At 34.0% G+C, this 27,949-nt stretch overlaps 1 protein-coding gene across 1 annotated transcript in view; it reads left to right on the top strand.

Annotated features, from left to right (window-relative positions):
- The first annotated feature begins 4,285 nt into the window (after nt 1-4,285).
- The window catches only part of LOC125060453 (interference hedgehog-like), a 103,934-nt gene continuing 80,270 nt past the window's right edge, over nt 4,286-27,949 (top strand). Inside the window, exon 1 of the mRNA XM_047665357.1 lies at nt 4,286-4,451. The gene's annotated coding sequence lies outside the window, so the exon portion shown is untranslated. The remainder of the gene's footprint in view (nt 4,452-27,949) is intronic.

The raw sequence follows: 27,949 nt of genomic DNA, 5'->3' as shown, positions 1-27,949 counted from the left end.
GGCAATTTTTATACCTTGGGTAACATTATTGTGATTTTAAAAGGGTTCCTATTTTTTTCTTGCAATTAAAATACCCCATATGAATCAGTGATAATGTAGCATTCAAATGGTGAAAGAATTTTTAAAATCGGTCCAATACTAGAAAATGGTAGAAAAACAAAGTCGCCGAAAATATGGTACCTATTAAGTTTTTGAACTATACGTGCATGAAAAAATGCATTGACATGCTATTTGTGAACGCACGACCAAGGGTTACGAGGCGTATGCGAAAACGCTAAACTCAAACTCATACTCAAAATATCTTTATTCAAGTGGGGTAACCAAGTACACTTTTGAATCGTCAAGTTAAATTAATCGCAAATTTACATTTACTACCAGTTCGCAAGTCAAGGGCGTAGAGCGGGTAAGAAGAACTGGCAAGAAACTTTCCGCCACTCTTTTTAATCGCCAAGTATTGTCATACAAATTGTTTGAACTGGAGCAAATCAATCCCAAGGATTAGGATCATTTAAGAAGTCCTCAAATTTATAAAAAGCTTTGTTGATCAATTTTCGTTTAACGAGGGCTTTGAATTTATTTAGTGATAATTCTCTAATTTCGCTTGGGAGTTTAACTAACTATTCTCCAGGTTTTTTGAAGTGAAACTTCTTTAGGCGCACGAGGGTAAATTTTTTACGGATACGTCACGAAGATGTGCAGCGTGTTTGTCGGAGAAAAGGGAGAGAGCGATTGAGACCGATTGAGAGAGAGAAGGGCGAATTACCGTATATAAATTATATTTTTTAAATTAAAATTTCGTTAAGAGAATTTATTAAATATTAGTATTTTATATTTTATGCAAAATAATTTATTGAAATCTCAAATGACGAATTGAAAATTAACAAAATTGTTATTATCGAAGAAATTTGAAAATTTTACTGACAATTAAATTCATTAAATTCCTAACATAATATCTTCCTTTTTCCCTCCCTCTAAGTCTCGGAAATTTTTAGATTTGTATATGAACAAAAGTTAAAAATTCGTTTGCCAAAGAAGTTTCACTTCTAACATGTGTACTTTGTACGCACGCACTTTTTTACACTGCCATAGGGACTAATAGACCAGTGCAGATAGCCTTTAAAATAAATAAAAAGTGAAAAAAATTACAGTAATATGAAACGGAAGAAATCAGAAGTAGGGAAGGGGACGACGGGTCTGGGCGTTACTGCATACTATTTTTTGCATTTTCCGAGAAGATTTACTATGGTAATATATATATATTTTTTTACCATAGGAAAGTAGAGATTTCAACGCACTGAAAGCACATCAACTTTTTGAAAAAAGCTGAAATTTTGACGTCAGAATTTTCGATTGAAAATTAGGGTGTTTTTTCGATATTAATTCAAAATAAGGTGAAAACATAAATATTTTTAATCAAATAAATTACAGTATATTTGGGACAAGGTAAGTTTTCACCAAATTTCGTTTAAAAAAATAAATTTTTGTAAAAGATAGAAATAAAAAACCAAAAAGTTGGTTTTTTGAATTTTTCACATAAATTTTGAGGTTATGTGAAAAATGTGTGAATACAAAAGTTTTAGATCTTTTTATTACCTACAACTTTGCCATTTAGTTTTCTTCGATAGGACTTTTAGTTTTGCCGGAAATCGAGATAAACCGTTTTTTACCCTTAAAACTCCCCCCCTACCCCTTCCCGACCTCAGATCGACCGTAATTTATTTTTCCTTTCATTTTGATCATATTCCCCTGCTTTTCTAATGGGTTTCATCCTACTGTAATTTTTTTTGGTTTCAAAAATTATCGGCACTGGTCTATAAACTTTTTAAATTTGTTTTAATTTTCTTTTTATTAATTTTTTTTTTTTTTTATAACTATGTAGGTTAAGAAAGTTGTAAATACTGGTTATTAGATTGTTATGATTACTTATAAACATTAATGATCAGTAGGTACAGTGGAATCGTTATAACTCGAATGTCAAGATAGAGTAAAAGAATTCGACCTAACGAGTTTTCGACTAACACCCGAACCCAATAACCTATCTCAATCCATAATCCACCGTCTGAGATAGAAATCTTCATCCAAATGTTGTTACAAGTGTGCCCGGATTGTAATAGCCATCTGGCGATACAAGCTATCCATGGAAATTGGAAGGTCCTATCGGTGTCTGTGGATAGACCTTTGTATGAAAATGACAGTTGACGAAAGCTCGATTTCAACAATAAATTATTTTAACAGATATTAACTTAAACAAGTTTTTTAAATAATTAAAAAAACTGTTTGTTATGTTTTAAACATACACATGTATATTTTAATGTTATTTGTACGGTTTTATTTACTTTATTTGGTTTACATTGATTATCAAATATTAGTGAAAACTCGGTAAAATGGAACGACAAAGAGCATTTTATCCGTCGCCAAAAATGCATTGTCTTCGTAGGGTTTGGTTATTGGGATGCAGATAGGAGATCAATCGACTGTCACGGTCCGATTTTGAGATTGTGGATTGATTATTGGGTTCAGGCTTTAACAAGAACTTCGAGATACATATGATTTAACTGTTGAAATTTCAACTTACAGAGGCATGATTTCTATGTGTATTTTTCGATTTTAAGAGTCGAATTTGAGTAACAATTCCACTTAAGTTTTGTAGTATATATTTTTAGTATGTATATTAATCTAGGATTATTTCTTGTCGTTCAATTCGAAAGGTATTCGCTGATTTCTGTGATATTAAAAATCTCTTTTCACAACGTTCTGCATCATTGTTCGAATTATAAAAAATGTTTCTACTAAAGGCTTTTCGTTTTTCCCCGAACGCGCAAAGAATTTGTTGAGCTCAACATTGCATAATTACACCGAGTATTTTAAAGGATGCAGCAAGATATTTTCTTGTTATTTCGCCGCTGGTTCGCGACAATGAAGAAATTTTTCGTTCGCTTTGTTTAAGTAGAGCTCATTTCCCGGCACTCCGCTTATAATTTAATATCGTTTGTTCTTTGTGATTGCATTATGAAAGTGGAGGGTAATTAATGCCAATTTACAAGTGAAGGGTAACATTATTATGCTTTCACTATTGTCTCAGGTGTGTTTTATAAAATCCGAGGTATTTGCCTCTTTTGTGCCATGCCCTACTTTAGGCATTAATTTAAAAAAAAATCACTTAAGAAGCTTAGGAAGAAATTACTAGGAAACTGTTAACTAACAGTAAGTAAATTTTCAAAACATAATGTAAAACCGAAATTCAAAAATAATATAATTTAAAAAAATTTAATAGCCCACGTTGGGAAACCCTGCATTAAACAATGCATAGTGACCATAAAACATTTTCTACCATTAAAGCAATATCTCAATCGAGTAGAAATAAATCTAGATTATTATTTACCGCGAATTCCTTTGCGTTTTAAAGTGTTTTACATACTATATATGTATTTGATATAATAACATACTTTCACTTGTCTGTACATCATACAAAAAACCTATTATTAATGTTATTATTATTATTCACAATTCGTTACATTGATACAAAACAAATATCATCTAATATATAAAATTCTCGTGTCACAGTTTTCGTTGCCATACTCCTCCGAAACGGCTCGACCGATTCTCATGAAATTTTGTGTGCTTATTGGGTATGTCTGAGAATCGGACAACATCTATTTTTCTTCCCCCTAAATGTTAAGGGTAGTCCACCCCTAAATATTTTATTTTTTATTTTTAGATATTTTTTTCTGTTTTTATTTTTATGATACAGCATTAAAAAATACATACAACCCTTAACTTTCACCCCTCTACGATCAACCCCTATTTTTTTATTATACACGATATACATGGCAAAACGACGTTTGTCGGGTCAGCTAGTGATACATAAAAATTATACGGGATGCAAAGGGCGGCCTCGTTGCTAACAACCTACCTTGTTTAACCTATGAAATATAGGTATATTGATAAACTTGACTGACTAAAGTATTGAGCTTATTTTTACGCATCCGACATCATACTACTAACTACTCCCTTGTTTTTTAATTCTGTATTGCGTGACATTTATAATAATGCAAAAAATCTTCGAGTCCTAGAAGTTCATTACTCTACACCTGAGACCACGAAGACCCATTACCGACAACTTGTTCAAAAGAGCTTTTGTTTTGTTCAAGAATCCCGAAGGAAGAACTCGGCGCCCGCGCCTGCATTGGCGCCTTCCTTTCCTAAATCGAGATAGCAATACGACTGCAATACGCGCAAGAGAGACAAAATACATTCGGTCGAGCCGGACGGTCGGATCGACCGAATCCAGTTTGCTTGTTATACGCTAGTTATTCGGGTGTGTTATTTGGTGTCCGTGCGGCTGTGAACTAATGTTAAACAAAAGATTAATTAACGTGTGTGTTTAAAAACAGTTTGACGAGGTGACAAATGGATATGTGCTAGTTGGCTTCCGTGTACGTCCCGAAACGGTAAGTAAGAATGCAGTTTATTCCCTCTCCCGGCCCTCTTGGAAGAATGCAACGACTCAAGCGCACCTTGTTTAAAAACTTGAATCAATACAATTACAGGCGTAATCGATTGTTGGGGAACAAGTTACTTATTGGGCCAGATACCTCAACTTCCTGGAATTCCAAACAAAAAACTATCATGTTTCTGTGTGAATTTGATAACCATTCATTCATAAGCTTTAGTTAATGCATTTTACGTTTTAATGAATGAAATAATAGAACAACTTGTGATAAATATAATACTATATATATAAATATAATACTTATATATTTGGATAATGAATGCCACCTAAATAACAATTTTGACGCCTACATGAACCCGAATACAATAGTGTAAACCAATTCTAAATCGTACTCGCTCACGTTTCTTCACATCGATTATTTTTGAATTAAAATAATGAGTTCAGTAGTTTTTAAGGAAAGTTTGAGCCAAAATATTACGAATTTAGCTCATTATTTTTATCGGGTGACCTTAATACAACAAAATTAAGATAATTGAAGATGTTTTTAATATACAGTTTTAATTTTACTGTAGGTGTACCTGACACCTATTGTAATTCTTTACGTATGTTTTTTTTTCTCTTTTATTCCGTCCTTCCTGTTATCTTATTATAATTCCTTATTTAGACTTCCTTGGAATAATAAATATTAACCGAATTATGTATTAAAAACTTAGGACCATTTAGTATTTACCATGTTTTATTCAAGAATCTATTAGTACTTTAAACATTTAAAATAAATCAAAAATCTTCAATGTTATTGCATTAGGTAGGAATTGTCTGTTTTATAGAATGATGGTCTTATTATTTGCGTTAAAATTTTTTTGGCAAACTGGTCAAATTTCTGTTATTAAAATAATCATTCGTTTCTTTCTTTGTTTTTAAGCTGAGATAATAAGAGACAGATTAAATTTAGTTAATAAGAAACGTTATTATATTGAAAAATGTTTCTTTTATATTATTAGATGTGGTTCGTGTTCACCTGCGTTAATTCGTAGCGATGTTAGTCAGCCTCGATAAATGTTGTTATCCAACACAAAAAGATTTTTAATTCCAAACAGTTTATGAAATGAACTTTTAAGCAAACTAATAAACACTTCACCTTTATTAATTTTCAAGAATTTGTTTGAGCAACACTCATACATATAATAAAAATCATAATTCCTTGTGCACAAAAATGAAAATCGTTGACACGTTTATATGATCCATTCGCAGAATAATGAACCGGACATTCTTGCGAACCATTTTTGGAACGTCTCCATACGTTAAACCACGTGTGATAGTTGTGAATGCGGTAATCTGTGGTATTTGTTTACTATGAAAAAGTTGTACCTAGACACGATTATATTCTGTAATAGTAATCTGTGTTTCATATATTGGCCGAAAATATATTTATTTATTTATTTATTTATTGGAAACTAAACAGATACATCACTATTTAGAAAAAATAAAAATATATGTAAACATAAAATAAATAGACATATTGGACATATCCTCGAAAAAAGTTTCACTAATGAGTAAGACAAGACAAAACATGACAGCAAAATTTGACACTAAACTAGCCGCTACAAAAACTTAAAAAAAAAAAAACAAGGACGACACAAAGCTCAAGATAATAAGAGTTTTAACTTATTCTTAAATGTATGTTTATTTATAATTATATTTTTTTATAAAAGAGTAGTGATACATCTAAAGTGTTAGTACTGTTTTATTAAAATAAATCCTATCTGTGAAGATATTTAAGGGCATTTTTCCGGTTAGAACTTGTATTTCTTTTCATATATTTTGTATTTGTGATGTGTCTATTCTGTTGAGTTTTTAAATAAATAAATATTAGCGATGAATACTACAGGTACACACAATGTACTCGTTGTATAGAATCGAACTTCCATTGAATACGATTAATAGTCGCTTATTCATTGAATGCTTATTAAAAAAGATGACGGACGCGTTCTAACATCTGTAGTATAGGAATTATGACATAACTAACACTACATTAGGGAGTTCATATGTTACTAGGTTTGACAAAAAAAAAATAATAGCATTTTATTTCAGGTACATTTATATTTCTATCATCTATTCATTCCTTAGTATTTGTGTGTTCTTTTACGGCAAAGGCCTCCTCCAAATTCCGTCATTTCTGTCTGCACTTTGCCACTCTCTGCCATGTACCATCTGCTGTTTCCTTAATCTGGTCTATCCACCTTCAAAATTGTCTTCCTCTTTTCCGTTTCTGTCCCTGTCCCATTCGGTTGGTTCCAAGTGCGTGTGTGCTGTGGCTGTAATTCTGCCAGAGACCACTGCAGCTAGTTTGCGCCTCAGTCGCAAAAAAAGAAAGAGTAATGTAATAAATACTTGTAGAAAAAAAATAATAAAAAAAGTTACCAGTGTACGTAACGAAGTCTTGTGTACATAGTAAAATAATAAAAATGTAAATAACAAGTAAGTAGCCTTGGACACCATGGCCTACACTGCCAAAAGAGTGCAGGTCGTTTTTCTCGCCATGCCGCGCTAAACGACATTATACGCCGCTCTCTTGCCTCCGTCAATGTTCCAGCAATTTTGGAGCCAACAGGCATCGCAAGAGACGATGGCAAGCGGCCAGATGGAATGTCTTTGAATGGGACGGGCTTTAGTATGGGATGCTACCTGTGTAGACACCTTTGCCCCGTCTCATCTCCTTCGGACAAGCCAAAAAGCTGGCGCGGCCGCAGAGCAGGCAGAAAATAACAAACGGCACAAATATAAGAGTCTTTCCTCCAACTTCAATTTTGTTCCCTTTGGAGTAGAGACTCTTGGGCCGTGGGGTTCAAGTGCACAGGCGCTTATTAAAGATTTACGTTGGCGCCTGGTAGATAGTACCGGTGACCCCAGAGCTGGCACTTTCCTGGCTCAAAGAATAAGTCTCGCAATACAGCGAGGAAATGCTGCCAGCGTTAAAGGTACACTGCCACAGGGACCAAACTTTTTAAATTTGTTTTAATTTTCATTTTATTTATTTTTAATTATTTTTATTATTACTTTATAGGTTAAGAAAATTGTAAATACTGTATTTGTGTAAATAAAATAAAATAAAATTAAAAGTTAAAAATAAGAATAATTGTTAAGAAGTAGATACATTGTTTTTGGGCGGATTAAAAACTAGATTTCGTGGGATTTAAAATAAAATTAGAACTAAATTTAGACTTTAAGTTTTGAAATGTTTATTAAATTAAGTAACTTCTATATGACCCAGCTGCAAGATTTAGGAGTTGTAGCGCTACTGGATACTGGATACAAACAGCGAACAATTCACAATCCTTTTCAGCATTGTGGCCAACCGTTTTTTATTTATTATCCTCACGAGACGCTGAATGGAATTTCCAAGTCTTATGTATTCTAGATGGGCATAGAAAGCTTGATAGAAACCGTCTGGAAATATAAAAGCTAAAATGAACTGTAAACTTTTGTAAAAAACGCGACACTACGCTGTTGAATGAGAGTTTTCTTTTGAGACGCAAAGTAATCTTTCAAAAATATATTTAGGCTGGTAAATAATATAATATTCTAGGCTTTTCTTTAATTCTACGAATATTCTCTGTTATGAAAAAAGTGTTAAAGGAATAATATAAATTGACTTGTTAGTGCAGCATGAGCTCATTGATTAAATTTAGTGTTGAGTTATGAAATTATATGAAAATCAGCTATATAAAATTAAAAATACTAGTTGCTAACATTATGTAAAATATTTTATACAACATTTTTAATCGATATATTTAGCGTCTTAATGAGATTTTAACTGCCCAATTATTGGGCACCAAATGCAAAAAAAAACACGCAATTTTACGTTACTATTTATTAATACAAACATAACTCGTAAAATCAGTTGATAAAACCTATAGACCACCCTCCTTGTTCTTAAAAATGTATCCTGAACAACGCACGGAGGCAAGCAATATAACACAATATATCCAATCGCTTAATAGATTAGATATTAGATAATGGCCGAAAGGTCAATTTCTTTAATCAAAGACGTCATCGTAAAACGTGATGATGATGAATGTTGAAATTAATGGAGAAACTTTACGACCGACACCCGTCAATAATAAAATATTGGGGACTGTTTCAAATTACGACTGCTAAGACCTTGTTAGGATGAAATTAAAGCCTTGATATTTGGATCATTGTACAAACTTGCCAGTCTCATAGACCACGATCGCTGTAAAGAACATGAGTTATTTAAATAATGTAATTAACGTTAGCTATCCGTTAAACGCGATTTTACGTTTAGTTTCCTTATTACGATTTTGGTAATACCATGCTTTGTCATTAATATTTACTTATTTAGGGGCCGTTCAAGTATTACATAAGCAGATTTACTGCAATGTATCCCCCCCCCTCCTCTTGTCAACAAAAGTAAGCAAAGCTCTCAAAAATAACTGGAAGAAATCGCTTGTTATAAATCCGCCCGTTGCCTAATAACTTATGAAACCTGATTTTTGAAGTACTTCTTTAGGCGCGTTATGAAAAATTTATGAGATTGAAATTTTTCGAAGCGCGCGCACCGTGACACAAAATTAACAGAATGAAGTTGCCCACGGAAGATGCTACGGCATTGGACATAATTTAAAAACAACATTCGAATAATAATACATATTTATTTATTTAATTTTCAAATGTAAACTGAACTTTATTGACTATAATGACTCCTTTTCCAGTCTTTAATTATTTAATTGTAATTAATTATTTGCATGCAATCAAAAACTATTTTTAATAATGCCAAAGAAGTATATATACCTTTTTTTTTTATTATACCTTTTTTATTTAAATGTATTCTTTTGTATAAGGTAACGAAGCGCAAATAAATATATAATTAATTTGGGCTTTAACTGCATCACTACTACACATTGTCGAGACTTTTCGTGTTCTCCGGGATGGACTACACCGCGCAAGGTACAAGCTCATCCTGGTAGAGGCTGTTGAAGTGAGTCAGTGTCTCGCTCATTCCAGTTTCGGATTCAGAGATTCGATCGGTGATGGGGTCCGCAAAAAGAATTAACCTTGCTTATTAAGTGATGTGTCAGCCTCCAATTGGATCTATGCTTATAGCACAAAGTACCTTTGTTAAGGCCCTATCCCAGCATGAATTGCTGTGTCAGTGTCTCGGGGTAGACTGCGGTACGCAGTGAAGAGCTGGAGCACTGAGGCGCGCCGGCCCGTAATAACAATTAAAGTAAAACATTAAATTAATGTAATTTTATCTTTTTTTTTCTGAAATGGATGGATACATAGCTTGCGATAAAATATATCGTGTAAATTTCCAAAATCATGTTCTATATACATTTTCGTCATAAAATAAATTCAAAGTGTCAAAATTTTGCTATGTTTGGATTTTTTTTTCGAGCGAAGTTATTTAAATCGTGTATCGATCTTTCAAAATGGATACATAAACTACTTAACTCCATCATACATTTTTCTATTTGCCTTACTTCAAGAAACGATGACGAAAAATGGAAACAATTTACTTTTCGGAGTTTGGCGACCGGACAGGTCCTTTTATAATGTAAGGATATGTTGGACGACCTATTTAAAAAAATAAAATAATAAATAGGTTTAATATCCCTTATAATTGTACTGAGGCGTACCTCAAATAGCGATAATGTTTTGTCTTTATCACTCTTGGCACGTTTATGAATAAGACGTACGTATTTTAACTAAAGTGGTATATGTCGGAAATCACGTAGGCAACGCTTTATCATTACTAAACATTGTTTATGATTTAATCTTAAAATAATTACGATTATATCAACTAGTTTGCGTATTGTTTACGTTTGATTAGTGATTCGTGACGGTGTCACTGTTACATGGTTATTTATAGGTTTTTAGTATTATCTGTAAGAAACCTTGAATCATTCTATACTAACGATAATATTTCAGACAAATTTGTGATAATTTTTTTAGCCAAGTCGCAATCTCAAAGCGACGTCAATAAACCTAATGGGAAGTAAAGGTAATTAATAATATTATTATAATTATTTTTTTATTTAAATATCACAAAAAAGTTATTTCTACATAGAAAAAAAATTTTTTTTTTTCTAAAATGGTTACTTTGCTAACTTCAGGGTGTCGGTATTTTGTGACGGTGTGCGCGCACATTGTAAAAATTAACTCTCATGATTTTTCTTAACGCGCCAAAAGAAGTAGGTATAACTTCAAAAAATATATAAAAAAATTAAACTATTTGAAGCAAACATTGAATTATCGGTTTATCCAAGTGTATCATATTTATGTATTGTATCTACTCTTAGCTGAGGCCAGAGAACCATGAAATACGTCAAAACTGTGCAACGCCACTATGGTAGCGACATAACTTATTAATTTATTAATTGGAGCGACTTAAGAGGCTTGGAATAGAATAGAATAGAAAGATGTTTATTTCCCTAGTTCTTATGTTACATGATGTCCACAGGTCGATGGTGTATTCGGCCTGTGGGTGTGTCAGCTACTTATAGACTACCTATGTTTGTGTCAGAGAGATCTATAAGTGTCGTGCAGTGTGTGTTGTGAGCTTGATAAATTGTAGGCTAATTAAGAGGCTTAGGCGGGAACAAAGAGAAACGAACTATGACCGAACAATAAATAAGAATACTCCCAATACCATTCTGGATTGTCCCCTCTTGTACCCATTTTAATATCGTATGATATTTCAGAGAGTTCTTAAACTGAAAATGCACTCAGCGTAAAAATTTAAAAGCCCACATTAAACTTTTTAAAGCATATGACAGGCTTCGTGGATAAAAGTTGTAAAAACGCATTGAATCCGAGTTCTCCAAGTCATTAAGGAGGCTTTTGTCCAAGGGACTGTTACTTTACGTTTGCCTTTTGAAGCATTGTAATGGATAACTCAAACAAGTTCAGGGCACTCATTTTGAGCATTGTTTAAGATGAATATAGCTATATATAGGGCAGGGGTGGCGCGCTTTTATGTATTTGTTCATGTACTGCGAAATTGTTGTAAATGACGATTTCTTGACATCCTTTACATAAACGACCACCTATTTGTTATAAAGTATTTACAGTATTCTTAACCTACATAGTAATGTATGTCGGAGATTCAACGCGATTAATAATTACAAAGTTGGTATCACTACCGTCGTCCGACATTATTACTTAATATTTAAACACAGTTAGTGCGCACGTCCGGCGCAGGCGCCGATCGGAAAGCAACTCTAGCACTTCACGACCGATTTTACGCACTACTGACAGCTTGACTTTGACAATTGACACATTGACACTTTACAACCTGTAAGATGTCCATGATATTGCGTGGTGTTGTCATTGTAATCAAACAAATTACACCGTGTTCTATTAAAACCTAATCTCTGACATGTATAATAATAAATTGATAAATAGAAATTTAAAAGAAATTTAAAAAGGTTGGTCCCTGTGGCTCGATGTATTGCGATACTTATTCGTTGAGTGAGGAAAGCACCAGCTCTGCGGCCTATCGACTATAACAAATTAAAGTTAGTAAAATTAATCTTTAATAGAAAGACTACTATGGGCGCATTTAACATTCGCTCAAATGGTAAAGGATAACATTGTGAGGAAACCAGCTTGCCTTAGAACCAATAAGTTGACCGCGGCGTGTGTCAGGCACAGGAGGCTCATCACCTACTTGGCTATTAGATTGACAAATGATCATGAAATACAGAAATCTGAGGCCCAGACCTGAAACCGATTGATTTAATTTATATTAAAACTAGCTGACCTGGCTAACTTCGTTCCGCCCTACAACCTTATAATATCGTTGTTACTTTAATTTAACTTATTTTAGGATTTCATTAATGTTAAGTATTACATTTATACAACTTTTTTGCAAATACAGAAATGTTTTATTGCTTGCCATTGCTAAAGAAGAATGGCAGTTTTACACATTAGGCATCTTCTCTCTAGCGTCAATATGGCGATACTGCATGTTAAGCACTTTCTGATATCCAACATCTTTTAATCAGGGTCAAAGCATGGTTATGCATGTACTCATTCACCTCAATCGGAATTTCTTGAACTGACACGAATTCGACGTAAAATGATGCGTAGTTTTGCCAACAGATGGCACCATATGGTTTTTGCATTCGTAAAATTAATTAATTTATTTATTGTTATTCGATAACTTATCCGATATTTTATTGCTTATTCTGCTTATCGGGACGGAAACAAATCCAACAAATCAAAAACCATGACAATCGGTCCAGCCGTTCTCGAGTTATAAGTGTTGTAACAAACACGACTTTCTTTTATATATATAGATACCATGTTCAAGTGAGTATCGACTTAGGTCTCAGGTTCTAACTGTGTCGAACGATTTAGGAAACTGCACTCGTAAATTAAGAAGACCTTAGTGAGAGAATGTAGGTACTCTAAATTTTCGTTTATAAAAATTACCTTTTTTTCGTAGAGAACTCCCGCGGCGTTACTGGTGGAGGGTTATATGATACTGTACAAACCCACTACAACCCCACAGCAGGGCCAGCAATCACCCAAGGCAGGACACAGTAACAACGTAGCATTGTCCGCATCCCGATACCACAATATGTTATAATAATAAAAGCCCTTTATTAGCTGACCATTTTAACTTACATGCTTTTCTTATTTAACAGTAGTATCTTGAATCTAATTTACATAGCGAAAATAATAATTTATTAGCAACTGGTCAGATTGTCTGTCAACATAGGCCTCCCCCAATTGTTTCCACGTCTCTCTATCCTTGGCAGACTTTCTCCATCCTTTTGGCAGATCGTCCTCCCATCTAATTTGACCTCCTCGTTTTCTATTCCCGTTACTCGGATACCACTCTATTACATCCTTAGTCCATTTTTCTTTGTTCGTATATATTAGCTAATTAATTATCAGAAACACGCTTCATTTGCACACATTCGCAACAAGTTAACTCTACAATCCCTCACACAGGCAATGTTCTAGAATTCCATCAAGATAACCTAACACTACAATCTTCATAGCCATAATTAATCTGACACGGCAGACGGATCTCGGAGATTATCAAATGAGCCGTTTGTCTATGAGAAAGATTAATTAATGTAATTACCGACTGTGAGACGTTTTAAGGTCTTGCGGGAACATGAGACAGGTATTTAAGGTGCTATTGGGGCAATGTACGTGGTGGTGTGAATAAACAGTGAGTTAGTTCGAGTTAAATATTGCTGATAGTTTCATATTGCACTGTGTGTGACTGTTGATTTTAAAAGGTTTACATTCGTAATATATAGTGAACCCATTTATAACACGGTACGCGTATAACGCATCTTCATATTACGATTTCAGTCCCTCGTATAACACAGGTTTTCCCCCATATAGCGCGGGGATTTTTGTCCTTTGATATTTATAATGATTTGTACGCAATTATTTCGTTCATAACATAGTTTTGAATCAAGAAACTCAACGAATAATTGAAATACAGCGAGAAAATGTTGCCAGCGTTAAAGTACACTGCCAAACTTTTTAAATTTGTTTTAATTTTCTTTTATTAATTTTTATTATAACTACGTAGGTTAAGAAAATTGTAAATACTGAATATTTGATTGTTATATTTAGGTTTTAATATACCTACATCTTGTAAAATATTGATTCCCGTAAAAAAAAACACGTCTAATACAAAAGTGTGGTGTTAGGCAAATATTCACATGAGAATTTAATTAAAACCATTAGTTTTTATTAGACAACGCATGTGTATTGGCTACGCCGTTTTAACTTAATCGAAGGTTGTAAAACTATTTCGTGATAATTATTTTAATTTCTCACAAAGGCGAGAGATTTTTTAAATTATGTAAAACAATTATTTTTTTAATATATATCTGTAGTATATGTGAGCAGTGTTAAAATAGTGGCTTCAGCGTGCGACTCTCATCCCTGAGGTCATAGGTTCGATCCCCGGCTGTGCACCAATGGACTTTATTCTATGTGCGTTTAATCCCTCGATAGGTGAAGGAAAACATCGTGAGGAAACCGACTTACTTGAGAACCAAACAGTCGTCAGGTACAGGAGACTGATCACCTACTTGCCTATTAGATTAACAAATGATTAGAAACATATACCGAAATCTGAGGCCGATACCTCAAAAGGTTGTAGGGCCACAGATTTTTTTTTATTTTTTTTATTTCTGTAGTATAGCAGAGTTCTATGATAATATGACTTGGTATAGGTCTATGGACGTTCGTCTAAATGCGCATTTAACAGTCGCTCGTACGGTGAAGGAAAACATCGTGAGGAAACCAGCTTGTCTTAGACCTAGAAAGTGGTCATGTTAGACAAAGAAGAACCTACTTGACTATGAGTTAAAACAAATGAGCTACGAATAGATAGAAAATCTGAGGCCCAGACTTAAAAGGTTGCCACAGGATCATGGATCATAAATGGTATGTAATACGCCTTGTAGCAATTTTGAACCATGTTTGATGCGCTATGCTAAGCAAATGGCGGTTCGTTTACAAATTATCAAAATTTATAATCCAACATTAATAATCCAACGTATTTTAACTCCACAGAATAACTAAGAAACATCTTTGATCTTCTCGACTTTTCAAAACCATTAATTTGCTTCGTTTAGTATTCCATTAGGCGAGAAAACTAATCACTATGTACCCGCAAAAACCACTAATGAAGTTTAATAAAAACTTAACCAGTAGGTAACCTATTAAGTTTGACAATCAATAACGCGCGATAAAATTTTACTGGCGACTACTAGTACAATTGCGCCGGTTGTAGCTTGCGTGTCAAAGTCAAAACTGACAATCGACATTCCTATTTGACTTGTAAATTGGAATGAACAATCTTAGTCTGTATCGTACAAAATATTTGCGATGTACGACTATCACACAATGGATAAGGCTGATGTTACACTGTATCACGTCGCCTTATAACACAATACAGGGTGGGGCCTGCTCAAAAAGCTTGCACGTGTGAATAGTACTTAAGCCACGAGCTACTCTTCAGCGAATTTTCAACTCTACGGCTTGAAAAATCTAGGTGGTCTTCTAAAGGCCTGGGGTTTATAAATGGCATAGCAAGTGCTTTCAAATGAAGTGCTGTATCTCGGAGTAATGAAGTACGCTTAATTATATGGTTTAACGGTAAAATGAGATAGCCAGATAAAACATTAGTGGACTTAGTGAATAGCGAGGGAAGATATTTTGCGCAGTTGATGTTCTAGAATATTTATACAGGGCATTTCGTGCCTAATTTAGCGTGCCAGCTGAGAGGGATTACTAAAGGGTCTTTGAGGAAATATTGAGAAAGTTTGTGAGGGTAAATGTCTCGAGAAAATCTTTGGATTTTTACACTAAATAACAATGGGTTGGCTTATTACTTAGCTTCCTTGTAAAATACGAATTTATGTGATGAGTTTTATATAGAGGATCTGTTGACGGCTTTTTAATTTTAGGATGTTTTGAACGTTAGAAGTATGGGTTTTGTCAAGACTTCAGTCAGGTAATTTATATTGTTGACACGTCTTCACAAAGCTAAGAGTCGTGTTCCAATACATCAAATCATACATTTTTTGTCATTACTTTAGTACTATTACTTTGTAGAAGAATAGCCTACAACCTTTTTAGGTCTGGGCCTCAAATTTCTGTATCTGTTTCATGATCATTTGTTAATCTAATAAGCAAGTAGGTGATCAGTCGACTTTTTGGGTCTAAGGCAAGCCGGTTTCCTCACGATGTTTTCCTTCACCGTTCGAGCGAATGTTAAATGCGCACCTAGAATGTCCATTGGTGCACAGCCGAGGATAGAACCTTCGACCTCAGGGATGAGTCGCACGCTGAAGTCACTTGGCCAACACGGCTCTTGTCTACAGTTTCACCCGCGTTTATTTGGTCGAAGTGTGTTATAGTATAAACACAAAAGAACTAGAACCTGTAGTTCTTGAGATCGAGTGACATTTTTAACTTTATAATATTATTAGATAAAACATAATCAGGATTACATTAGGTCCAAGTCATTATGTTTGATGCCATTCTAGCTTTTCGTATCTTAACATCTATTCGGTGTAACGTTTTTAAAATTACCAAATAAAATACAATCTAAACAAATAGAGTTGTTGTATGGAAATAAATGTTACATTGTACAACAAGGAAACCTAACTCCAGTATTTTCGTTCTAGTTTGTCCATGAATCTCTAGTTTTTTAATGGTACGATCGCGCTATTGATTTGACTACATAGAAATTGTGTACATAATCTGTATCACTATCGCTTTTGGAAGATAATGTGGGACATATTTAAATATATTAAAAGTTTAATTATGTTCGAAATTTGAATTAGTATTTTATAAATTTTGACAAGGGTCATATTTGAACTCGGCCGATCATCACATTTAATTCACTTTTTTTGTTTGGCTTGGGTTATGCTAGACGTACTTGAATTTGATTACACTTTTGCCAATATTAATTATTTGTTTCATAATTGTTTAGTGAGTGTAAACTATTTAAAGGCAAAGTATTATTTATTTCGTTTATTTACACTTCGTTACATTTATAGAAAAACAAATAACATAATACATAAAAATTATAAGGAATGCAAGGGGCGGCCTTATCGCAAACAAGCGATCTTTTCCAGGCAACCATAGAAAGGAAAAAACTAAACAAAGAAATATGATGTAAAGTGCAAGATGCGATGCAAAAAAGAATAAGAAGTAGGTACAAGAATTACAAAAATTCTAAGTATTAGTTACTTTATTATCAGTCTACCCTCTTTTATTGTTCCCATACTAATATCTTCCTTATCCTTGTCAATTGTGTGCTTTCATGTTCAGAATATATCGAACCGAGCTATGTACTTAGGGCTTATTGTTTTAAGATTAAATTGTGTAACAACGGCTACAGAACAGTTCTTTGCCGTACAATCACGATTATTTGTAAAGTAAAACGCTTTTTACCGGATTAAAGTTATGTATTATTATTATAAATTTACAACTATTTGACATAATTTTAAATTTATCCGACGTTTCGCGTGCTTTACAGCGTGCGTGGTCACGGTGACTGAAGACAAAAGATGTTGAATGTCAAAAGGTATCACAGCTGCAGAGAAAGTTGCCTTATCTGTATTTGTTTCCCCGGAGTTGGTATCGACTAAAAGATGGAGGGTTTTGGCAAAAATGGCTCACGGTGTCCTCTATTTTCGCGGATTGTTTTTCTTTTTGAGATTTTAATTTGGATATTATTGGATCCCAGGTGTTTGACAATTTTAGGCCGTCTTCTCTATTGAAATTGGGGTGTTTTTTGATTTCAATGGCTTCGCGTACCAATCTTGGGAAGAATCTTTTCTCTTTCGCAAGTACTTTTGGTTGGTCAAAGCGTATGTAGTGATTAGGCCTATCTAGTATGTGTTCACAGACTGCTGATTTTGTGTGTCGTCTATGTCTTATGTCTGCAATGTGTTCTTTGAGTCTGCTGGACATATTGCGTTTAGTTTGCCCTATGTAAGACAGGCCACAGTCGCAATCCAGTTTGTATATACCTGCATCTTGCAATGGGGTGTTACTTTTGATTGGTCTTAGGAATTGCTGAATCTTCTTGTGCGGCTTGAAAATTGTATGAATAGAAGCTCGTTTTAGGATCCGGCTAATTCTATCTGTAACTCCCTTTACATATGGCAAGTAGGCTGGCTGGCGTGGAACTGTTTGTGTCTTGTTTTTGTTTTTGTGATGTAGCCGGGGGATGCGCAGCTTGTTTCGGTGTAGCACCTGTTTGACATGCTGTAGTTCCTCCTCGAGGTGGGCATCATCTTTAATCCGGTAAAAAGCGTTTTTCTTTAAATGTGTAAAAGTTATGTAAATCAAAGACAATACTATATTTGTAAAGTGCTTTTTACAAAGTAGTTAAGTTCTTTTATTTCTACTTCTTTTTAGGTAATTGATCAGCTGTCTGCCTCATTAAGCCGATTCCGGTACAGCAACTCAATTTGCGCATAGAAAATGAAACCCCTGCTGCAATCTGATTGATGATGATGATGAACAGAGATTTTTTTAAATTTAACAGGAAGCAAACGGGTAGGAGGTTCATCTGATGTTAAGTGATATTGATACTGACATTAACAGAAAGCTCGCAAATGCGTTGCCGGTCATTTAAGAATTGGTACGCTCTCTCTTGGACCCTAAGTCGAATTGGTTCGGAAATACTTCAGAGGGCAGCTGGTTCCACATAGTGGTGGTGCGCGGCAAAAACTGCCTTAAGAAACTCTAGTAAGTTATCACTTATATTAAGTTTATAATATTGTTGAACCCGACCGCCATTATTTTATCCTTTAACAAAAGACGCGAGCATGCGCTCCAAACTGCATTAAGGTCTTCGTAGAATCAGATTAGCGATTGTTTGTAGGAAAGTGCTCAAGGCGTTGTGGAAAGCTTTTACATATGCGAATTACTAAAGAAAATAGTGTTAAATTTTCGCTACGCTATGTGTACTCTACATAAGAAAGCTGTTTGACACAAATGTGTCTTTTTTGTTGCGAAAGCGCTGTTTAAGAGCGGGCACTAACCAAAATCACTCATCGTAGATTTTATTTTATCTAAGTATGTGATGCTTGAATTGAAAACAATAATTATATATTGATGCTTCACTATACTATCAATGGTTGACTCTATATTAAAAACTCAATATAATATAGGCACTGGAGGCTGATCACCTACTTGCCTATTAGATTGAAAAATGATCATGAAACAGATTCAGAAATCTGAGGCCCACACCTAATTTTTGAAGTTATACTTCTTTAGGCGCGTTATGAAAAATTGATAAGAGTGAAATTTTACGATTGCGCGCGCACCGTGACACAAAGTTGTCAGTGTGATTATAGGGTGCGCGAGCGAGATGGGAATTAGACAATCTACAAGTAAAAAGAAATAGAATATGCGTGAAGTTAGCAGCTACGCCAAGAATTTTGAATGACCATAATGACATTTACCTTTTAAACAAATAAAGGAGTTTTAACTATTTTTTCAAAGAAATTTAGCAATGCTTTTTCATAAAGACCTATTGTTACTTAGTTAAAAGGTTATGAAACATACCAAGTTATTAAATTGAATTAATAATAGGTATAATAAAATAATAATAATAATTGTTATTAATATTAATTAATAATTGAATAATATACTAAATATTAAATATTATTAAATTGTTTACCTTAAATATTAATAAATTATATTTAATAAAAATAAAGAAAGCCAAAGAAGTATAACTTCTTAGTTCTTACGCGCGTACATAAGTACACGCACCCTTTTTTTTAATGTCAATACGCTGAGTGATGAACTGGTTTTTTTATGTTCGGATGTTATATTATGCGTTCAAAAGAAAATTTTTGGATTAATTTGCTTTTTTGTGCTAATATTGTCGCAGCCGTATAGTAATTAATATTGTTTCTAAGAAATCTCCGTAAAGAAAACTTCAAGTACGTTGCGAGGAAATGCTAAGTAATTAAAAAATATTACACTGTTGCAACATCAGAAAACATTTTTCTTATTTGTACGAGCAAACATTAAATGGGCGTAATTATTACAGTTATTATGTTTCACCGTATGCCCGGGTTTGTATTACATATAAGGTTCTACTTAAGCTTAATTAAACGTAGGAATTAAAATAATTATGCATTTATTTGCGTTGTCTGACCTCCTTTATATTGTATTACTTATCAACACTGCTGTCCTGTTTCTATATATGCGCAAATGCATCTGTGTCTCACACACGCCATCGATTTCAGATCCCGGTTTCCACACAATATTTACCTTCACCGTAGCGAGTATCTATTGGGAATAGGCTATTTTAATTTCATTGGCACAAACGTGATTCGAACACACGACCTCATGGTTAAGAGCTTAGGCTCGAGCTACTACTCTATGATTGTGAACCTCAGCGTACTGCTTACAATTTAACGTCAAATTGTGAAACGGATCACTCAAACTTCTTTGGTCAATCACAGATTAATTTTACTTCCCAATAATTTCATATAACTAATTCTAAAGCTGTGAGTGACTTTCAACACGACATCAATTTACATTCATCAAAACAATCAATTTACATTCGGCAACAAACGAATTAACAAACAAATATGGTCGCGCGGGGCATATTCTGTTCAACCAATCAGCGTGCGAGGTGCGATCCGTTTCACAATTTGACGGATTCACTCCGATAGATTACAATATACCGAATTTTTCGACAGTTTACAATCTCGCGAGATAGATTACAATCTAACGGTTTTTACAATTTTACGTTGACATATATAACGAATTTCAAGGGACCGAGCATTTTTCTTCGTTATAGACAGCTAAAACACAGGAAAGAGATAAAACACCAAATTGATTAATTACAATAATTTAGAATAGATAGGTGACAATGGTGCGTTTAGTAACTGAGACCAAAATTTCCTACAGGCAATGTCGCTAAGAATAATGGCATACGTGTTAATACAATTCACAATAACAAAGGCGAGAAGGCTGTTTTTGACCTAAGGTATCTTTCTTAGAAATTTCGGCACCTCCATAGGTTAGTTTTGTAATCTAATTATAAAAACAAGTATGTTGTTGATGTCTAAATATGAAAATATTTCTAGTCCATTGAAATGTTACATTTTTTAGGCCTTACCTCGCGTTTTTTAGGACGCAATTTTATTTTTTTGATGTGTAGGGGGGGTCAGTGTAAAGCTAAAAACAAGTTTGTGGGGTCGCCACCCTTGTCCCACGGCCGCCATCTTGGAAATAGGGGTTGAAATGGTATGGATATGGAGTATAAATGATGCTGAGCCGCTGTCGTAATAGACAGTGGCTGTTGCGTTATAAAAAAGTGAATTAATGTATCAAAACCCATTTTTGTTATAAGGAATGACGTTATAAAGAGTACACTGTAGGAATATATAACATTATTTATTATGTAATAAATAACCACGTTATAAACATCTCGCATTTTCAGTTTTATAAAAGAAACTCGCCATTGTAAGAGGCGCGATCAAAAATTACTCTTATTTGAATTCATTCCCTTATTAGGGACTTAACGACAGTTAAAACTTTTTCGTGAAAAGCTGGGATTAAATCGACTCGCGCGACCATATTTACCCAAAAGTTTGGGTTTATTACTGTGGAAAGATTAAATTGAATTGCAAAGAGGGTATAAAGACGCGACTGATAAGTTTATTTACATTTTCGTGAAATTCACATGCTGTTTTGATATTAATTTTTGACGTGATAACGTCTTTAAAATCGTTTTAGTCGGGTGACATGTTCAGAAACTTGTGTCACACCAAAACCCTCACGAGCGCGATCGCAGGTATAACGAGAGAGAGACGGACCGATCTCCCGTCTCATCTCGAGCGCTGCCAGTCATTCCGTGAATGTATGAAGAAAAATGTATATCATCGTCGAATAAGTAAACTTGTCATTTTACACCCGAAATTTATCATCAAAAGTGTGAATAAAACGATAGATGTAATTTAAAATTTGAAAAAATTGTTATCTTCATTAATTCCTTACTTCCCAAAAACTTATATCACCAATAAGACGTTATCACGTAAACATCTCGATCGTAAACCTACTTTACAAACAACCAATTTTTTTTTTTTGAAAGTTAATTTCAAAAAGCAGAAGAGCAGCGTTGGCTTAGTGGCTTCAGCGTGCGACTCTCATCCCTGAGGTTGTAGGTTCGATCCCCGGCTGTGTACAAATGGACTATCTTTCTATGTGCGCATTTAACATACACTCCAACGGTGAAGGAAAACATCGTGAGGAAACCGACTTGTCTTTGACCCAAAAGTCGAAGGCGTGTGTCAGGAACTGGAGGCTGATCACGTACTTGCCTTGATTTAAAAATGATCATGAAACAGATTCAGAAATCGGAGGCCCAGACCTAAAGAGGTTGTAGCGCCACTGATTTATTTTATTTTTAATTTCAAAAACTGTTTTTCTTATAAATGTTCTAAAAGTTATTTAAAACAATAGTCATATATATAATACTTCATATTTAGAAGATTCTGATGATCTTTTTTATTTAAATTGGACCAAATATTTGATAAAATGAATGAAAATCTTTGTTTATTTTTAATTATGGATCGTCACAGACTATAAGACGGTAAATATACTTTAGAATGATCAGCCAAAGAGTATAGGATAGTTGCACACAGAATAAATATCGTAAAAACAGACAAAAGAATTGATGTTAATAATGTGACGTGACATAATAAAATAAAGTTATTATTTGCAACATATATTAACACCAACGCGTTTGGCCTGCAATTATTAAAAAAAAAATCATAACAGCCCTGCGATTCTGTAACTCATGCTCCCACCTTGTCAGAATGCCAAATCATAAAATGACTGCTTCACGACTGATTTGAGAGCGACCGCCGATGCGAAAACCGCTGTGTGAGTTCGAAAAGTGAGTTACAGAATCGCAGGGCAGACCTGTGTTATTCTAAATATTATATATCAAAATGAACTTCAATTACGAGGTCATGGGAGCGGTGTTAGTGTGTTTTTAACATTTCCAGTTTTTTTTTGTATCAGTATGCCGAGCGTTTGCAAGCTTTTATAAATAAATAAATCTGAATTATTTATTCAAATATATTATGTCTAGTAGGATGTATTATAAAATTTCGAAGGATTTCGAAAGATTTGCACTAATTAAAGTAATTCAGAAAAATTTAATCGTTTCCAGTTTATATTATTTGCCGGTAACTGATCTATAAAAGGGGCAAATCTCCATATATATAAAATTCTCGTGTCAAAATGTTCGTTCCCATACTCCTCCGAAACGGCTTGACCGATTCTTATGAAATTTCTTATGTATATTCTCAGTAAGTCTGAGAATCAGACAACATCTATTTCATACCCCTAAATTTTAATTTTTAGACGAAAATGTTTGTATTTTTTTATCATTATGCAGCATACAAAAATACATACAACCCTTTATTGTCACCCCTATACGATCAACCCCTATTTTTTATTATAGTAGACAGTTATTTTTATTGAACTAAAAAATTGTTTCCGAGAAATAATATATATATGTCACCGTAAAATTGTAAACACCGTTAGATTGTAATCTATCTCGCGAGATTGTAAACTGTCGAAAGATTGTGAACCTCAACGAACTGCTTACAATTTAACGTATTATTATTCGGTAGTTATATGAAATTGTTGAGAAGTTAAATTAATCTGTAATTGACCAAAGAAGTTTGAATGATAACTAAGTTAGTGTAGTACAATCTACCGAATAATAATACGTTAAATTGTAAGCAGTACGCTGAGGTTCACAATCTTTCGACAGTTTATAATCTCGCGAGATAGATTACAATCTATCGGTGTTTACAATTTTACGTTAACATATACATGGCAAAACGACGTTTGCCGGGTCAACTAGTTGTATTAAAAAAACGCATCAATTTCATTATACATCTATTATTTAGTTATAGACGATGAACCGGAGGTATATAACGGTTTTAGGTAAAACCACCTACATATTATCACATAGGAAATATCCCATACATGCCCGCGAATCAATAAAATCGATTACCGAGTGGTTATTTTGAAACTCTATAGTGTCGATGAGGCCACACACGGCGTTTCCGGTTTTACTCGAGTTTCATCGATGCTACACTGACATCATTACACGAATCAATCAGTTTTTTATGCCTCGAAAGAGTTTATTAATTGAAAAGTCGAATGTTTATATTAAATATTTGTTTCCAACACACGCACACAGTATTTACAATATTCTTAACATACATCTTCTTAATATATATATAAATTACGTGTCACGTTGTTTGTACGCTAATCGCTATGGACTCCTAAACTAACGAACCGATATCAATCAAATTTGCACACCGTGTGTAGTTTAATCCAACTTAAAAGATAGGATAGCTTAAATCCCAATTTATACCCGCAATATTATTTTATTGCAAAATATTTGTTTATTATTTGATAGTCACAATTCTAACAGATGGCGCTGTGTTGAAAGTACCAACGTTTCACATAAGCTACAATTTAATGGCATAACCACCAAAAAAGCATGGTGGACCCCATGACTATTGACTGGTGTTCTCCTACCGTTTCCCTTGAATAGTTTGCTACTATGTAATATAACAAAACCTCCACAGCAACGCTTGGCTAAGGTTAATGCTATGCAGTAGTAATATATATAAAACAACAGAAATTTAAAACGAATTTAAAAAGTTTTGTCCCTGTGGCAGTGTACCTTTAACGCTGGCAGCATTTCCTCTCTTTGCGATACTTATTCGCTGAGCGAGGAAACCATCAGCGATGGGTGGTGGGTGCACTTGGATCCCACGGTCCTAGGGTCTACTTTTCTTGGCCGGCGGCTGACATTGGTACTACCATCGCCATTTTGTAATGTCAGACTGACAGCTAACTGACAAGCTGTCAAAAACAACGTGCGAGTTTTACTATCTAACATCTAATAAAAATCTAACTAAAATGTATTTATTTTTATTCTTTACATTATTAATTAACATGACAAAGTATTAGCTATCGAACGGTTCTGATTGCTAGGTATCTTAAAAGATATTATATTATTAGTACAGGTAACAAAACCTATCACATCAGTCGTTCCTAAGTTTGTCACATTTAAGCCTAGAACTGTTTTTTCTAGATACTAGTATACATTATTTTATCAAGACATTTTAATAAATTATTAAGTTAGCATGACTTCAAATTATTCCCCTTATAATGATTAATTTTTATTTACTGGCATTACTAATCCATGACAGCAACGCTCTAACCGGCCAAGAAAAGTATGTAACACTGTATATTTAACTGAATTAGAATTTAACAGATTATTAAATTAATTTCCGAAATTTTGGAGATTGAGTTCCAAAATCAGTTCAGTACCTCCAAAGATTAAATGCAAACAATTGTGTTTTTGAACTTTATTTTTATGAAAATATATTTTTCGATGCAAGTTTAGTAGTAGTAACAAAAACCAAAGATTTACACTATCATTCATTCATACAATATAGCCAAACGAAAATAGCTAAAGGTCACGGTCCACCTGAAAATTATTTTCTTTCTTTTGCTACAAATTGTAATTGATATTCCGCTACTCAGAATAGTTTCTTTAGCATTATTGTTTTCTTGGGCTAATTAAAGATACTGGATACTGTAACAGAGGCACGTTTCTAAGTATAAATATATTCAAGTACTCAGAACTTATTTTAGAATAATACCGCGTTAAATTTATTTTTCCAAGCCAAGCCTGTACATTTTGCTCACTCAGGCTTTCTTAGTTTTATAAGCGCGGAGATCCTGATACTTTCCGGTCGAATAGCCAGACGTAGGAACTCTCTTCAACTGGTGCATGTCATTACATAGCCATTAACATTTCATTATTTCGCTTATATTCTATTGTTGTACGCGAGTGGTTAATATAGAGTAAACCTAAAATCCTCTATTATTTAAAGCCGTTGACCCAGGAACCGTACATATACAGTATTTACAATATTCTTACCCTATATTGTAATAATAATAACTAAAAATTGATACACAATTAAAACAAATTAAAAATGTTTCGCCCCCGTGTACCTTTAGTGCCGGCAGCATTTCCTCGCTATATGCGATACTTATTCGTTGAGCGAGAAAAGCACCAGCTCTGGGGTCTACCAGGCGCCAACTTAAAGTTAGCATTACTAGACCATTATTTAAATGTAGTAAATATCTTACTTACTCCTTTTCTTAAAATAATGAACGCACCACGCGTCTTCACGGTCGTTACCCTGTGTCAGGCAATTTCGTAAAGAACTGCGAACGAGTATGTATAATACGACGTCATGGCGCGTCACGTTTGTTTCTGATTGGTCGACAGCATCTCTAGTTCCCTAGTAGACATGCGATGGGATAATTCATCTGCTGTCTTCCTTCGGTTGGAGCGCAAATCATGATTTAATTACCTATTGTTCTCCGCCTCTAGTGCGTTATGAGGAGCCGAGCAAATTGTCAATTAAGGGTACAGTATTGGATCAAAAATATATCGAAATTGCGCCTTAGACTAATTCATGTATCAATGTTTGAGAGCCTTTTAGTAAAACTCTTGTTAAATGCGTTATAAGCTAGACCAGTATATTATCCATTGGGTAGAATGCCTGTCGAACCTCGAGGGCCCATCTCAAGGGCGTGTGAAGGGCTGTTTTTAGTGGGTCTCGCTACCCCTCTGAATAGTAGGGGGCTTTGAGTGTAGACCCAGCCCCACAATCCCCGTGTCAACATCCATGGCACGGGCCTGCGTAAGCGCATTTTCACCTCATATTAAAAAGACCCCTACGTTATATACCGTTCTCTTTCCTAATTGAAGAACTAGTTACGGAAAACACGGTCTTGTATAAGTTTTTCTTCGTTCAACAAAACCTAGGCTAAAGGTATTTAGGTTGGGGATTGTGCGACTCCGCTATATTTATTGAATTTGCGGAAAGCCGGCTTGCAATAGGTAATGAGAATAATCTTATTGACAGCAATATTAAAGTGAATATTTCATACAGTTTTGTGGCATTTCTTGACAATATTTTGGCACTAGTTTTCGCTGACTTAGAACTTATTGTCTGAGGAAAATTTTAAAGATATATTTTGGTATGAAATGTAGCGAGTTTTGTTAAATAAATACAAATTACTAACAAATATTTTGCAAATCAAACAGCACAGAAATTACGAATTTGCTACGTAATTTTGCTTCCCATAAGTTTTTTTAAACAAAATATAATGTCATTGTACTTAATTAATTTTTGAAATGAGTAGTTTTTAAGTTTATTTGTTACATATGTATATAAAATGTCCCCTCTTTGGACTATATGGACATAACAAAAATAAAAATGTGTTTATTCATTTTAACAATACATGTCAATGTGTAAAATTGGGGAACCCTTTTAATTTCTTCCAGGCAACCCTAATATGGAACAGTAAAAAAGATACACCTACAAAGGGTACAACAAGTATTATTTAATTAAGAAAGACAAACTGTACACAATAAAAAGGATATTAGGTAAAAATAAAGTGCACTATCCCCACACTAGGATTCCCTGATACATACATGGTACATAATAATTTATACATAACATTTACATTTTATTATTAAATTATTGTGGCATATAAACAATACTTTCTATTTCAACATAGACAGGTTGAGATGTTGTTTAAAATTGTTAGTGAATATATAACTTGGAATCGTTAGTAAAAATGTAGTTTTAAGAATGTGGTTAAACAAGGGACAGAAGGAGAAAAGGCGTTGCTTCGAAAGTGCGTTTTTTGGATATCTTGTTTGTAGGTTGGTGTTGTTTGTGTGGTCGCTGTTTGTTTCCAAAAAGTCTTCATATTGTCTAACCGTAAAAAGATTTGTTTCAAGAAGAAGTTTTAACTCTAATTTGAGTGTACGACCAACCAGGCTCCAGAAGATGAACCACACCTTATATGGAAATTGTATTTGTT

This window comes from Pieris napi, chromosome 21, assembly GCF_905475465.1.
Source record: "Pieris napi chromosome 21, ilPieNapi1.2, whole genome shotgun sequence".
In the NCBI taxonomy this organism is placed as follows: Eukaryota; Metazoa; Arthropoda; class Insecta; order Lepidoptera; family Pieridae; genus Pieris; species Pieris napi.
Note: the sequence above shows the minus strand (reverse complement) of the source record. Positions and strands in the feature narration are given on the sequence as shown.